Source organism: Protopterus annectens, chromosome 5.part0 (assembly GCF_019279795.1).
Source record: "Protopterus annectens isolate FY-2018-M chromosome 5.part0, PAN1.0, whole genome shotgun sequence".
Classification (NCBI taxonomy): domain Eukaryota; kingdom Metazoa; phylum Chordata; order Ceratodontiformes; family Protopteridae; genus Protopterus; species Protopterus annectens.
The window spans coordinates 1,914,147,685-1,914,164,228 of record NC_056735.1 but is presented as its reverse complement, the minus strand read 5'-3'; positions in this window follow the sequence as shown (position 1 = coordinate 1,914,164,228).

The following is a 16,544-nucleotide window of genomic DNA, read 5'->3' as shown; positions in this document are numbered from 1 at the left end:
AAATGTTAAGATGTGTTTGATTAAACATATCATACATATATCAATACACAAAGAAATTATGTGAAATGCATCTGGAATTGAACCCTTCAGTCAAGTGATTTATGTCAACACTCAACATCGAAAGTTGAATTTTGTAACATTCTGCAGTCTAAAGAACTGTCAGAGTAAATGTTTCAAAGTACTTCCTTTACTCTGCTTTAACTCTGTGTGCCTTTAGTTCAGCGAGTTTAAGCAGCATTGTGCAGAGATAACTGGGGTCTATATTACTATGTTGAAAGATATTTCCATCAAACACCTCTCCATCAACATCAAACCATCAAAATTCAGTTCTGCAAATCGTGGAATATTCCCCTCGGTTACCTGTGAGACTGCTTGATGTGTGAGTCTCTTTCTCCATTCATTCATTCTTCAGGCAGGTAATGTGGGCACCGATGCCAGTTTTTATAACATCATCCACTATCCCCTGGCAGCTCTTAGTGGGTAATGTAAACAGCACCTCCACCAATACTCCTGGAGGGTACCAATGCACCAGCAGCTGGGGCAATTCTGCCTGTTGTGCATGGGTCAGATAGTGTAGGGGCTGCAAAGGCAGTATGGAAGGTTGCATCCCAGATATGCTGTGTGTTGGTGCAGTAGCTGGTGGAGGGTTGGCAGGCTGATCTGCAGTAGTTGGCCTACCTCTCTGTGGTGAAAAGCATTTGTTGTTTGGCAGAAAAGTCTGACACCATAACAGTGTGTTTCTATTTAACAAAACAAAATAAAGAGAGAGAAGGTTGGTTGAGACAAAAAAGAAAAGATGATTAGAACCATTATATATCACATTTATGGTTTATTACAATAAATACACTTTTATTATTATATTAGCTATATAGCTGTCCCAATCTCAAAAAGGATTATGAATTGCTACAAGTAATCCTTGGAATATGCAGATATTCCATATGTGCTTTAAAACACACAACAGATTAAACTGACAATATGGCATTAGAGTCAATTTTGTTGCAATTAAAAATTAAAAATGATATTTGTTAAATGTGGATATATGGATTACTTGTGGGAATTAAACACACCTACTCTGAAGGCAGTATTACTCTTGTTTAATGCAATTACCAAGATCTATAGAAGAAAGTGTGCTTGATTTTACAGTTAAGATCTGCATGCTTAAGTTGCTATTACTCTATATAATACCAAATTATTTAATACAAGCCTGTTCATTTGTGCTACACACATACCCCTTGCCTCTCTGAGTGACTCCAATCTCTCAGCATGTGCCTCACTGTTTGTTGAATTATCCTTGTGCAACTGTAAAATAAAGGAGAGAAAAAGAGACATGAATGCATTATGCATAACAGTTTTAGCTAACTGTAGTTTTCTGCAACATTTAAAGTTGATTTATCTTCGTACTTAAACAACTGTGGGATGTTAGCAGCTCCAAACTTGTCCAGCCACTGGTTGAGTTGAGCCTGCTTGTGCCATTTCAGATCACTGTAATGGTTTATGCATTGCTCCCCAGTGTGTGGTATACCAGTCGCTCTGGAGACAGCCTTGACTAGGCTGCTCCAGGCCTTAACCTTATACTGAGATCCAGCATAGTCCCCATGCAGCAGCCTATGGCTGTAGCACTTCAAGAGGAGTGCAAAAAATATTCTGGACTCCTCCATTCCCAAACTCTGTGACCTGAATTTGGTACCATCTTTCCCATATCCTGACACGTCTGCAAATACTAGTATTTTCTTTCCAATTTATATCTTGTTTTACAAACACACACAACCATGCCACGCCAAGATGTTAAGTGGTGAGAAACATTACCAAACAAAGAGGAAGAGATTTTATGAAACAGCAATGTTATTTTGACATTTGCTGTTAATTTATGGCATGTGTGCTGCTACACGTGGTCATACTTTGTCTCTCGGTCAACATTGAAATGGTAAACGACTTGCCTTTTAAGTCAGGTCTTTGGAGGAATCAATGAGATGACTTACATAGTGATAAAAGTGATTTGTACAAGGTGGGATTCAAACCTATGTAAAAGTTAATGTACATCTTTCCACACCTGTGTCTGTTCCTCGTTACCACAGAAGAAGTGCTTGCCTATCATGGTCATCACTGATATACAGTTAAAAGAGGAACTGGTGTCATACTTCAATTAAGCCTGCATGTGTGTGACATTACAAGGTCTTGACTTATGCAATCCCAGGTGTGATGCAGGAGTAAAGTCTGACAATAGACTGGAAATGTATAGACTTGCATTACTTTACTAATAGATTTGTGATTGTGGTACATACCTCACAATACTTTCTGTTTTGCAGTTATACTTGGGTTATGGGAGAGGTGTAGATTTTTTGTCAGTAAACTATTGTGTCTATCAAAGATATGCAACTGCATTTTTTATTACATAATCATCATTGTAATGATAAACCAGTTACACACAAAATACATATGGTACCAAACAGTATGTCTATTCCCTGTCAACCTGCTTTATGTATCTATTGGTGTGCAGTGTTACCTTTATAATCACTTTTTTTGGAAAAATTACAGGTGGGTTACCCTAACTAAAAAAAGTATATCGTGCTGGATTAGAGCCCTGAATTACCTGTGTTCTGTCCATGAACTCATTGTACGTATACCTAGTACCACAGGTAAATCTAGGTGATAGGTGTATTTTCCTCACTCAGTACTGTCCAAAGTGCTGATGGCCATGCATCACTGCTGATCCTGTTTGTGCAAAGAAGGCAAACCCAATTAAATCTTCCAATTTGTGCATAGGTAGGAAACATGCAAATGTAAAAGACATAAGCGAAATGGTATTATTTTGTAAATAATCATTATGAGCACTCTAACGAAAAAAATAACTTCTGTGGGACCCCAACTCTAATTTACCTATCTTATCTTTTGTTTATTTCAGCACATTTACACCTTGGGCCAGAGAGACAACTGGGTAACAGTTGTGACTTCTGCAGTCATTACAATCCATATTGCCAATCATCACACAATGCTGCTGAGTGTGCTTGAGCTTTATAAGGCAACTAACATTAATTTTTCAATTTTTAACCAGCTAACAGTGTTTGCACTAACTCGCATGTTGCACAAATGTTAAAGCCAAAAAATAAATAAATAAAAGAAAAAAAAATTAAGCAAATTTGAAATAATTAATGCTGGTTTTGAATATCACAGTTAGAAGACATAGTTATAGTGTGTTATCTGTCTTTGCCACAGGTCCTCCTTTGCAACCCCAACAAAATCATGTGCATACAAGCAATTCACATTTCATAACCAGTATTTACAGTTCATACACTTGGACATTCTCAGTTGGTTGCACATGTGTGGTTAAGATATTTACTGCAATGAGTGATCACACAACCATTTACAAATATATTTGCAGCAATGCAGCTCTGTCTTCTCCTTGTATTTTGGTCATTCTTCCCTTATCTCTGCTTTAATATCAGACATGCAATTGATACTGTATTTTCTATCATTTTGCTTTAAATGTGTGATAAAACTACATAACAGTGAACAGCAGTTTTTGGCAAAGGAAGATTATTTTTGCTATTATGTACCAAAAGCTTGTGTGTCATTTTATTTTCTTTAAATGCTCACTGAAGTTAGTTCCACAATGTGTAAGTGTACCCTCACTGTCATAACCACTTAAATGAAGGTTGTCCAAATTGCTGTTGAGTTTTCCTTGACTCACACTAATCATTCACAGTTGCAAGCCATTACAACCTACTGATGGTGTAGAACCTACTCTATGTTTACATCGGGTCTATATCAGAACATCGAAGTATTAAAACTTCGAATGTTCTGATATTGAACACTATTCAGCGAACGCTAAGAATAGCAAAGCTGCAGAACAGTGAATTCTTTCCTTGGGAAAGAATTCGGTTGGCCGTTTCTGTGGCTTCGCTATTCTTAGCGCTGTGGTGGAAAGTTACGGGTTGGGTTCAGGTAAGTGTGCGATTGTTTGTACGTTAGGGTTAGGGGTGGGTTAAGTGAGTTAGGGTTAGGGCGCGGGGTTAGGTGTGTGTGCGATGGTGACAGACTTTAGGGATAGGGGCCGTTTAAGTGAGTTAGGGTTAGGGTGCAGGTTAGGTGAGTGTGCGATAGTGATGGACCTTAGGGTTAGGGTTTGGGTTAAGGTAAGTGGGTAGATAGCAGTGTGTTTAGTTTAGTGTAGCAGTAGATGTAGGAATTTAAGTGTATGTGTGTGGTTGCTGTTTGTTTGATGTGCTTGTGTTGTGTGTATCTGTTTTGGAGCAGCAAATTTTTTCCATGGGAAAAAATTTGTTGTTCTGAATGTTCGATATTTTCATGTTTAGATGTTCTGGGGCCGATGAAATAGCATTCACTATTTTCATCTTTCGATAACGTGATATAAACGCTTTACATCTGCTACACAAAAACAAAAGTTTAGTATTCAGCCATTATAATGAGTTCACATCACATTTTCATCTTCACAGTGCTCAGAGGGCTGAATCTATGCTATAAAAAGGTAACTGAGTAGCTAGGAAACTTGAAAGTGAGGAGACGTGTGTATTCGGACAAATCAGAAGATTGTTGGTATTTTTTGAAGGTGATTTCTCTGCAGAGCCATTTATTTTGTTAAGGTGTGCTTCTATTATTCAAGGAAATGTTATATTTTGCAAACTGTTAGAGATATATTTATATAGCCAGGAGAAAAAGGGGATTTATCTGGTTGCACTTCTTATACTTCACTGTTGGCATAGGCAGTTGTGGCAGTCATTTACATTTGTGACATAGACAGGTTATACATTATGCACAACTAAACTCAACTGTCTTTCGGCTTTTCACGGTTAGGGGTCGCCACAGCGGAACTCCGGTCCGCTAATGATTGGCAGTAGATTTTTATGTGCTGGCTTGCTGGGCCTAATGCACAACCTTCCACGAAGGAACGCCCATTCACACATGTCAACACACAGAAGACGCTCTAATTATGCACAATTAATGTTCTTAAAATTTGCCTTTGGAGAGAAATGGTAACGTACACGTTGTTGACACTGTTGGGTTTCTCAACAGGCACAGGGCAACATACACAGAAGTCATGGGCACAGTGAAAATTGACATTCATAAATTGACTTTTTTACTATTTGTCCATAATAACTGTCATCCAGTAATCGATGGCGTATATTTTCAGACTTCACTATATGAATGTTGACTGAATGGGTACTTCTACAGATGCCTAACATTTTTTTGAGTGTTGAAAATGTGTAGACAGCATGATAATTGTGTTGAAAACACACACACACACACACACACACACACACACACACACACATATATATATATATATATATATATATACACACACACACACACACACACACACACACACACACACACACATATATATATATATATATATATATATATATATATATATATATATATATATATATATATATATATATATGTAGGGTTCATATTGGAACATCAAATTTTCAATTCTTCGAATCACTAAAGGTCGACCTTTAATGATCGAACAATTAAAAATTCGAAATGTTCTAAATTAACATAAAAAAAGAAAAGTAAAGGGTGTAGGCAGGGGGGGAAGCCCCCCCTGCACCCCCCACTTGTGGAGCTGTGCTACCCCACACCCCTGCTACTTAAATATACCAACTCCGAGATTGCGCTACAGTGTAGGAAAGGGAAATCTTATCTTTCTGCACCGTAGTGCATTCAAGAGCAATCTCGGAGTTGGTATATTTACGTAGCGGGGGGTGTGGGGTTGTAGGGGGCTTGCCCCCCTGCTTTAATCCATCAGGGTACGTTGTCTTTGTTTTTTGCTTTTTTTTTAAATTTTGAAGTTATGGAACTTCGATCTTATGGTGTCGACCATACGGTATTCGAAGTTCTGTAACTTCAGTTTTCTAATAGGTAACCATATATCCCAACCACTGAGATGCAAGCGAACAACACAAACCAGAACCAAAGTCAAAAGTTTGCAGGAGAAATCCAAATGAGTGCCCGAGTCCAAGGAATAAACAGTTTATTTTGCCACTACAAATGAAAATAGGGAAACACGTGTGTAAAGCACACTCGGGCCCTCATTTGGATTTCTCCAGGTAACCATATATATATATATATATATATATATATATATATATATATATATATATATATATATATATATGAATGCATATGGAACCACAGCTAAGTCCCGAAAACCCAAACTACCAATGCCCAAAATCCCGAGACCAAATTCCCAAAACACTAAAATACCGAAACATCAAAACCGCAAAATTCAAACTACCGAAAACTACACTCAACATACACCGCACACATACACATACACACAACGTCCCCAGAACACAAACACACAAACTTAAACCAGAGACAAGCAGGGGGCCAAGCCCCCCTGCATCCCCCATGTGGGGGGCTGCACCCCACATACCCCCCTACTTAAATATTCTAGCTCCAAGGTCGCACTGCATACACATACACAAGAAACACCACCACACACCTACATTCCCCTCACACACACATCACAGTCACAACACACACTTACACACCAATCCCTAACCAGCACATTTAAACATAGATACTTACCTGACCTTCCACCATACCGCAACACCAGAAGCACGAATGTCAAACTCTCGATGATTGGGATTTTGAAATTCGCGCTTCTGGTCTTTCGGTAATTAGGAGTTTCAGCTATATAGTCTCGAAAGTTTGAAATTCGGTATTTCAAACTTTCGAGATTATGAAGTGATCCCATATATATATATATATATATATATATATATATATATATATATATATATATATATATATATACACACACACAATACTTGTGTGGGGTATTCCTTGGTTTGTACAAGTCTGCATTTGTGTGGGATGGTGGGAGAGATGCCTACCATTCTGCTATACTAAATGAGAAGTGTGTTTCAATTGCTTTATGTTGGCAAATGGTACATATACATATTACCTTTGTGAAGAAATACATTACTTATGTATTATTAATGGGTTTTGTCCTTATCTGTTTCATGTCACATAGGATTATGGGACCCAAGCCTACAAATCCATAAAAACTTCCTTTTAGTGACACTGAGAATGAGATCATCGTCTAGGTACTGAGCCAGCATGGAGCTTTCCTGCTTAAGAGAAACCAGGTGTATATGGCTGCCAGAAAGAAGATTTGGAACCAGTTAGTTGCAGATGAAAATGCAGTTGGTGGTCGTAGTCACAATTATGATCAGCTGTGGCATTGGACCACTGATATGATTTCATCAGCACGGAGGAGGGTGGTTGCAGTTCCCTGAGAACACTTGGCAATGGGGGTGGGGGGGGGGGTTCCTGCTCCTGAACCACCACTGACATTAAATGAGGAGTTCCTATCCACTGTCAGAAATCCTGACAGCTTAGGGGAGCGTGTGCAAAATGTGCTTAATGTCAGTACTGAAGTGGCTGGGAGGCCGTGTGTGTCCCAGGAGCAGCTTCTAGGTAAGTTTACATATGGCAGCATTAAAGGCTATACACTAAAATATAATTTTGCTAGTACTAGGAATTCTATCTATCTATCTATCTAAATAAATATATATATATATATATATATATATATATATATATATATATATATATATATACAACCACAAAGCATTCTATAGCTATGTCAAGAATCTCAGTGGCAACACTCAGATCTGCTTACAGCACAATGACACTAAATACACAGAACCAACTGATATTGCCAACATCCTGGCAGATAGGTTCAGTGCTAGCTTTATCCCCCTCTCATCCCCTAAAGGGCCCATCTTTATACCAGAAGAATGTAAAGTTCCTGTAATCATGGCTGCACAGGTAAAAACCTCACTCTGCAAAGCCAAGAACACAGCATCCATGGGACCTGACAACATCTCAGGCTGCCTTCTACATGAACTACAGAATGAACTGGCACCCCACCTAAGTACCATGTTCAATCACAGCCTCACCTCAGGCTTTGTGCCCATTGAATGGCACACCATGATGGTTATCCCACTCCACAAAGGGGGGGACACAACAGACCCCAGGAACTACCGCCCCATTAGCCTGATGAGCCTGGTCTGCAAGGCCATGGAACGTACCATCATGGAACTCCTAAACAAAGACATTGGAGATCTCTAAACTCTGGACCCCACACAGTTTGGGTTTGTAAAAGGCAGATCATGTCTCCTAAACCTGATAGACTTCTTTGAAGCAGTCACCAAAGCCATAGATGGGGGTAAGGTGGTTCACACAGCCTATCTAGATCTCGCCAAGGCATTCAACACCATCCCCCACTCTGGAATTATAGATAAACTCACTAAACTAGGTATAAATCCCTATGTCACAAGATGGGTTGCCAACTGGCTTACTGACAGATCCCACACTGTGAAAGCAGCAGACTCCAAATCAGACTTCAGACCAGTGACAAGTGAAGTACCACAGGGTTCAGTCTTGGGTCCTCACCTGTTTGCTATCTACTTTTCTGAAGTACAGGCTAACACAGAAGGTCTTTGGCTAACTAAATTCACAGATGACTGCAAACTCAGAGCCATAATCTGAACTCCTAATGATGTGGACTTCCTACAAAAGGGCCTCACTGAGACAGATGCCTGGGGTCAAAGCCATGGTCTCAAGCTCAATGCCAAAAAGTGCATTGTCATCCCCTTTGGTAAAAACTCTGTACCCATGAAATACCACATAGGCGGTAGTCTACTTAACACCGAAAGTGTGATAAGAGACCTAGGGACACAGCTGGACAGTAGTCTCTCCTTTGATAATCACATCACCACAGTGGTCAGGAAATCCTTCTACATGGCACACGTCATCACAAAAGGTTTCTCATCCAGAAAAAAAGAGGTCATTGTTCCCCTCTACTCATCACTCATTAGACCCATTATAGAGTACAACGCCCCTTTTGGAATGTACCTCATAAGTCATCTACAACAACTGGAAAGGCCACAGAAATACCTCACAAAGAGGATTACTGGCCTCAAACGGATGCCCTACGCAGACCAACCCAAAAAACTCCAGCTTTACTCCATCGCATATCACCTACTCATAGGCAATCCCTGCCTAACATACAAAGCTATGTCAAACCCAGAGCTGTTGGACATACTCCACTTAAAGAAATACCAATCCCTCTGAGCTGCATGCTCTAGGGACCTAAACCTTGTCACCACAAAAACCAGAACGTGTTGGAGGGATAGATTCCTGTCCCAGAGACTTCCCATACTCTGGAACAGACTACTTATCTATGTCAAACAGAGCTCCTCATTAGCACTCTTCAAGAAAAATCTTGATGATTGGATGGGTAAAAAGAAATTCACCCCGGGGATCACTTCTGTGGTTCTACTTGACAAGGGCACAGGAAAATAATTTTCTTGGGTGGCAAAAGCAAGGGTACCTTTTTGGCTAGGCTTGAATAGGCCCTAGGACCAATAGCCTAGCACCTACCTATGAACCTATGTATATATATATATATATATATATATATATATATATATATATATATATATATATATAAATATATATATATAAATATATATATATATATATATATACACACATATATATATATATATACACATACACATATATATATATATATATATATATATATATATATATATATATATATATATATATATATATATACATATCTTAGCTGTATGTGTGAGAAGTGTGTAATGAGTGTCTGTGTTGCTGTAACATTTACAATTGTGCAAGCTGTGTTAGTTTTCAGCAGACACTTTGTGTTAATATTTATGGGAATAGTAATTTCCTTCCTGTGTTTGTTGCTTATTATTACAGGTGAACCTGACAGTGGAAGTATAGGACTCTTACCACCTGATATCAGAGTATCAGAAGGCTCTGATGATAATGGTGGCCAAATGGAGGTACAATCGGGGGAGTGCAGAGGTTGAATATGACTCTGAGGTTGTGACTCACACATCCCTTGGATTTTCTTCAGACACAGTAAGTATGATTATGCATATCCATTCCACTGAGCCCTCAGATAGTAGACAGTTTGAGGGTGATACAGTTTATTAGGAAAGTGTGGTTATGGTGGTTTGAGTGCCAGTAGACTCTGTCTGTAGTCAACATTTGGGCAAGGGGCCATGTAGGATGGTTAATAGGGTTGCTTGGAAGAGGCCTGTTGTCCACCCAGCATATGATGTTTGTGTGTCATTATGTGCCACTCAACATATGTTTAGGGCCATCACAGAGGCACAGTCACATTCTGCTAGGGCATTTGAGGACATGCTTAGGGATCTAGATGTGGCACAATCTGATGTGTGAGGCTGCCTCTACTGTGTGGCCAATTCAATGGATCGGATAAATGTCATAATAGAATGGGCAGTGTCTGTTATGGAACATGTCCTGGAAGGGGGACAGCTTGCACATGGTTGAAGGGTTACAACATCATCTGGTATTAACCAATATGGCCAGGCTCAGTCCTGCTCTTCTAATTGTGTGGCCGTACCCATTCCTGCTCCTGTAGTGGCACTACTTCCACTGCTCATTCAGTAGTTAAGGTGTCCACACCCAGATGTGGTAAGCCACAATTTTATGGACTTGCACCTAGTCATGAGGAGATCTCATCCAGCGCACATTGATCACATTCAGGTTGCACCACTATATCTGACCATGGGCATGGACATGTCAGTGCAACTTCTGGCAAAGCTAGTTCTTGCAATCATGGACAATGACCTCTATCATGGCTCACACCTCTCCAACATGCAAAGATGAAATGATAGCACAAAGCTTGGAGTGTGTTCATCCAGACACTCAAACGCGTTTCACATTGAGTGCCCATACAGACACCTACACATACTAGCTACATGAAGCATTAATGAGGGTTGCGGATCATTCTGTGTCAGTGGCCATTTGATATACTCTACATTCCTGCCTGCTTGTGTTTCTAACTCACACACACTCACTACTTTGTTGTCAGCCTTGGCCTCATGCCCCTGACCCCTACCCTGTGCAAATGATGATAACTGTGCCATCCTTGGTTCTATCTTTTTGATTCAGGGTTACATATGCATATTGTCTGATGCACGGGGTGGAAAGCTAAATGAGTGCTTAGGATATATACTGGTGATGTTATTTGCAATATTTTTCTGATTTACTTCAGCATTTTAGTATTGTGATTCCTACCTTGAAATCATTGATATGGAAGTCATATTTATTGCTTCACTTGTGAGAATGTAGGGAAAAGTAAAGTTTGGACTGAATTTGCTATACTGGGTATTTTAGATTCCTGAGTCATGTTAGATGATAAACTGTAGAAGTATATATTATATAAGTCAGGCATGTCCCATATCGATGTCATTGCCAGACAACTCACACTCATTCTACTTAGGTACATTTTCAAGTAACAGTATGTAGATATCTGACATTTATTCATGTTCTAACACATTTTTTTTTCTTTTATAGGTTCAACAATTACTTTCTTTGATAGTTCTGCAGTTACAACTGTTGTCATTCCAGGCTTACTCTGTCTGATGCTATCAATATAAAGCCATTACATTAGTAAGTAAAGGTTGTGAATGTTTCCTGGCATCAATTTTACTGTATGTATGCCCATCGGATGAAAGATGTACCTCTTAGGTGCTTAGCATGTGTTCTATCCATTGCCTTTTGGCCAGTGTGAGGCCATATTGTGCACACCTACATCTACCTACACCCACAGTACCTGGTGTTTCCCCCTGTCACTCATCACCTGCGTGTGGCTGTGGTGATCTTGCCAGTGATGGTGGGATGTTTGCTCCTAGCCCTTGGTGTTCCTGTTGCAGTTGTTTTTGCAGTATGATATTGTGTAGGATAGCACTGACTTTGATAATTTCAACACAAGCACTGTGGTCATACTGCAGAGCACCCACTGATGTATCTTGACACAGAAATCATGACTTCAGCAGCCCAAACACATGTTCTATGATGTTTCTTACTTGGGCATGTACCTCATTATAGCATTTCTCTGCGGGTGTATGTACATTACTGATGGGAGGCATCAGCTATTGCTTGAATGTATACACTACATCCCCCAGGAAATGGCCCTGTGGGATATCACCCCTGGAAAACATCTGAAAGAGCTGTGAGTTGTGCCGGATATGGGAGTCATGATAACTGACAGGGTTACAAACAGAAACATTTAGGATGATTCCTTTAGCAATACAGATGACCTTGCAGTTAATGAAATGGAACTCCTTTCTGTTAAGGTAGACCCTTCCCTGTTTCCCCTAGTGGCGTTTTGATCTCAACATGCATGTAATCTATGGCACCCAAGACTTCAGGAAAGTGTGCTATTGGGTAGAATTCATGCATAGTTCTAGCTCTGTCCTCAGGGTTATGGGAGAAATACATGTAGTTACTGGTATGCTGTAGCAAAGCACTCAGGAACTGGTCCAGGATCTTGGATGCTGATGCCTGTGACACCCCCAGCATACCTCCTGCGGGTCTCTGAAGTGTTTCTGTAACTAATATTCTAAGTACTACACATACCTTGGTCTCCAAGGAGGTGAAGTTGATTGGTTCCCTTCAGCTTGCCCTTGTTCTCACGTGAGGATGACAGAGGTTGCAGAGTTCCTGGAGTGTGTTTCTATCCACCCTGTATCACTCTACTATTTCCACCTCATTCAGGCCATGAAAAGTTAAATAGGGTCTAAATACCATTCTCCTCCTTGCCCAAGGTCTATCAGCAACAGCAGCAGCATAGACGTGAGCCTGTTGCACATACACAACAAGAAGAGCAGCAGCAGTCCCTAACATTTTTCCTTCCAGCATAGTTTTTGTGGCTGTATTCTGATAGGTTTTGAAATACAAGCCAAAAGGCTACATTAAGTGTACATGATTGCTTTATAGCTGGTTGAATAACTCTTCCATCTTGAACTGGTTGATTAGCACACAATTCAGCTGCTTACGGTGTAATTAGCATGCCACAATGTTTACTGTGTTTGTGTAGCTCTACAAATTGTGTAGAGCTGCTTACTAAATACAGATCAGTGTGCTACCATGTGCATGACTATGCATGATGTGCACACAGTTTTAATGAGCCATGTAGGATTTATTGAATCCAGTCTATTGTAGTGCATGCATTAAGTACATATGTAATCAGCCCCTCCCTGAATGTAGGCCATTCATAAAAACACAAGCATTGGACTTAGAGGTGGTTCCAATGGCTAACCCATAAGAATCTAGTCATGTAATAATCCCCTTCTTTATTAATACATTACCAGCTGATAGACCTGAACATTTTGTTAGTGCTGCAAAATGAAAAACTGAATGCATGGTAGGGAAAAAAATAAAAGGTCCTGCAAAGGAGTCCACTGAGATAGAAGCTACTAAAACTAAACTCGTCCCTCCCTTTTCTAGAAATAAATTTTGCTCTCCCTCTTCCAGTGAAGCTGACAGCCTACTGAAGTGGTAGTTCACAAAACACCAGATTCAGCTCATGCCTACAATATGTTAATGACCCTGTTTTTTGTCTTATATACAGACTGAAAGTTTTTTATGAATTACTCTGAGTCAAGATGGTAGACAAGAGTGCAGGGATAGTATGCAGCAAAATAAGTTAAATCATATTTTACTGTGCAGTTACATTTAGCTCTGTACTGAGGTAAAAATGCCTTAAGGAGTGGTCTGTCACCACTGTCATGCTACACAGCATGTCACACATCCCGAGAAATGGGTTCACTTGTTCATAGGTAACTACTATGCTAGTTGCCCTTGAAGGCCATTTTAAGCCTAACCAATTTTCCTTTCAAAAGTGCCAATTAAACTCTGGATCATGTATGTGGGAGGTAAATACCTAAACCATTATGCCAAACAACAACTCTTCAGTATACATCACCTCTTTACATCCCTGGGTTAATATCCAGAACAATGAAATACTTAAATATCAGTCATTCCCAGTTTTTTGTTTCCATACCGACTCATTACCTATGTGCTCAGCTATGCAGAGAATCATTCCATAAGTAAATAGATGAATTACTACATGCATTAGTAAAAAGCATAAAGCAGCATACATCTATATCTCTCACCATGTGCATAAATGAATAATGTTGAATGCAAATTGATCAATATATATGTGAGACTTCCTGTATAAAAATGTAAGCTTTAATGGGCATCTCCTGTTTAACCTTTTAACTACTGCTTTAAGAACTAGATTTGAACAGGAATTATAATTGCCAATGTCTTCATTCCATACTTGAGACTGACTACCATACATATTTGCATCTCATTTCATAACAATTCTAGGTGATCCCAAATAACATTCAGAAGATAAAACCTGTAAAGTAGAATGAGCAGGAAAACATTTCTTGTAACATACCAGGCTGCAAACTACATGGCCACATTCTTCTCCTGAAGGAACTAGCAGTATGTGTACTGCAGTTCGTTTAGTGGAATTTAATTAAACATTATTGGGCCATTAAGAAGACAATGTGGAATGGTGACAATGGTAAAACAGGGGTTGTGGTGACAGCAATAATCATTGTATACATTCATTTCAAAACAGACTGATTCACAAATGCTGTTTACTATTTACAATATAATTTCAATATGTTTTTACTTAGCATGTCTCTGGAAGGTGGTTTACATTAACCAGTAATTCTTTATTGAACTTTTGCGGAAAATGTACCCCAACCTAGCATTTAGAGCTCTGGAAAAATGTTTTGCTACATAGCTGCCCTTATGATGTATTTTGTTGCTTTAACACGCAGCAGCAGAGATGCATATTTTCTGTAGGGCATAAGAAAAGGTTATTTTCTATATCCCCAACATATATTTGGAACTACTCTATTATTAAATAAAAGAAAAAAAGGAAAAAGGTGCAATGTGTGAGTTCATGCAACAGTTCTAATCGGTGTTTGTTCTTGCACGTGCGCAATACACCCACACACATTTCATACGTTCGTATACTGTCTGGTTAAAGTTCATACCCATAACATTGCTAGTAAAACCAGCAAATTACAGCTCAAAAAGTCTGCTATTTCAAGGAATTGCAATTCAGCTGTCAGTCAAGGATTTTCCCTGAGCAATTTCAGTTTAGACAGTGCCTGAACAAAGGCAGTGGTTACCACTGGTGGATTTTAAGTAGTGCAAGCAATATTAACACTCCCTCAGGCTATCTCCAATTACAGCTTTGCCCCAAACCATAAAGTTATGTTCAGAAATATGGAAGAAAAATGCATGAAGTAGTACTGTAATATGCTGTTAAAGACAAAACTTTGCTATGTTAATCAGCATTAATTTTGAGAATGTTTTTAGTCTTAACTGCTTGCTTGTGAGTTTCTATGAGATTATGCATACTTTTCCTCTAATGAGAAACCTTCGTGGTTTGCTGCTGCGAAGGAAATTAAATATTTAGATGGCTCATTTGGCTGCCTGCACAGAACTGACTAACTTGCTTATCTTTGTACTTGCTGTATAATTCATTCAAAACATACAGGAGCTGAGATGTATCAAAAATAAACTGCTTGATGCATTTGTGTAATGACAATCCATGATGCAAGCAAAAAAGAAAAAAAAAAACATTAGTATCCCAAAGCAGCAAAAATGCTGTGTAAGATAAAAAATAATTTTCAAAATACTGCTACAGACTGCAACTACATCTTATAATGCATTACCTAATAAAGAGCATTCAAACTATTCATAATGTGGAATTATTTTTTGAACATTTTATGATTATTCAAAAATGTATTTATTAGCTTATTAAACAAATAATACTCTGACCATACCACAACTAGCAAATACATTTCTGAATGTAATTTGCTATAAGTGAAATCTCAGTTTTTATCCTACTGATAAAATGCCATCTCTGTTACCAGCATGCATATCACTAACCGTGATTGTTATACAATAAATGGTATTTTGAAATTTGGGGATGGATATCTTATTTAACTCTAACAATTCAAGTAAAATAAAATAAAATAAACAAATGAAATTTGTTATCATTATTTTTCAGTAGTTTGTTCCTGTCCAGTATTCCTGTTGTGGGAATGACATGGATATGAGGTGGGTAGCAATGCTCCCTTGCACATTTTTGACTGCAGGATCTTCTCTATAGTTTTCCATGTTTTATCCCTGTTCATGTTATAGTCTTATGAGATTTAATTTTCTGTCCATTTCCCTAAAATTCCAGAGTAGTGGTCAGTTTTGCATTTAGAAAATGGCCTCTGTTATTATATTGGTCAACATTATGTCATTATGTGCTTTATTTGTGTGTGTGCGTGTGTGTGTGTGTGTGTGTGTGTGTGTGTGTGTGTGTGTGTGTGTGTGTGTGTGTGTGTGTGTGTGGTGTGTGTGCATGTGTGCATGACCATTATTTCCCTAAAATTCCAGAGTAGTGGTCAGTTTTGCATTTAGAAAATGGCCTCTGTTATTATATTGGTCAACATTATGTCATTATGTGCTGTATTTGTGTGTGTGTGTGTGTGTGTGTGTGTGTGTGTGTGTGTGTGTGTGTGTGTGTGTGTGTGTGTGAGTGTGTGTATATATTTATATGTGTGTGTGTGTGTGTGTGTGTAGATATATATATATATATATATATATATATATATATATATATC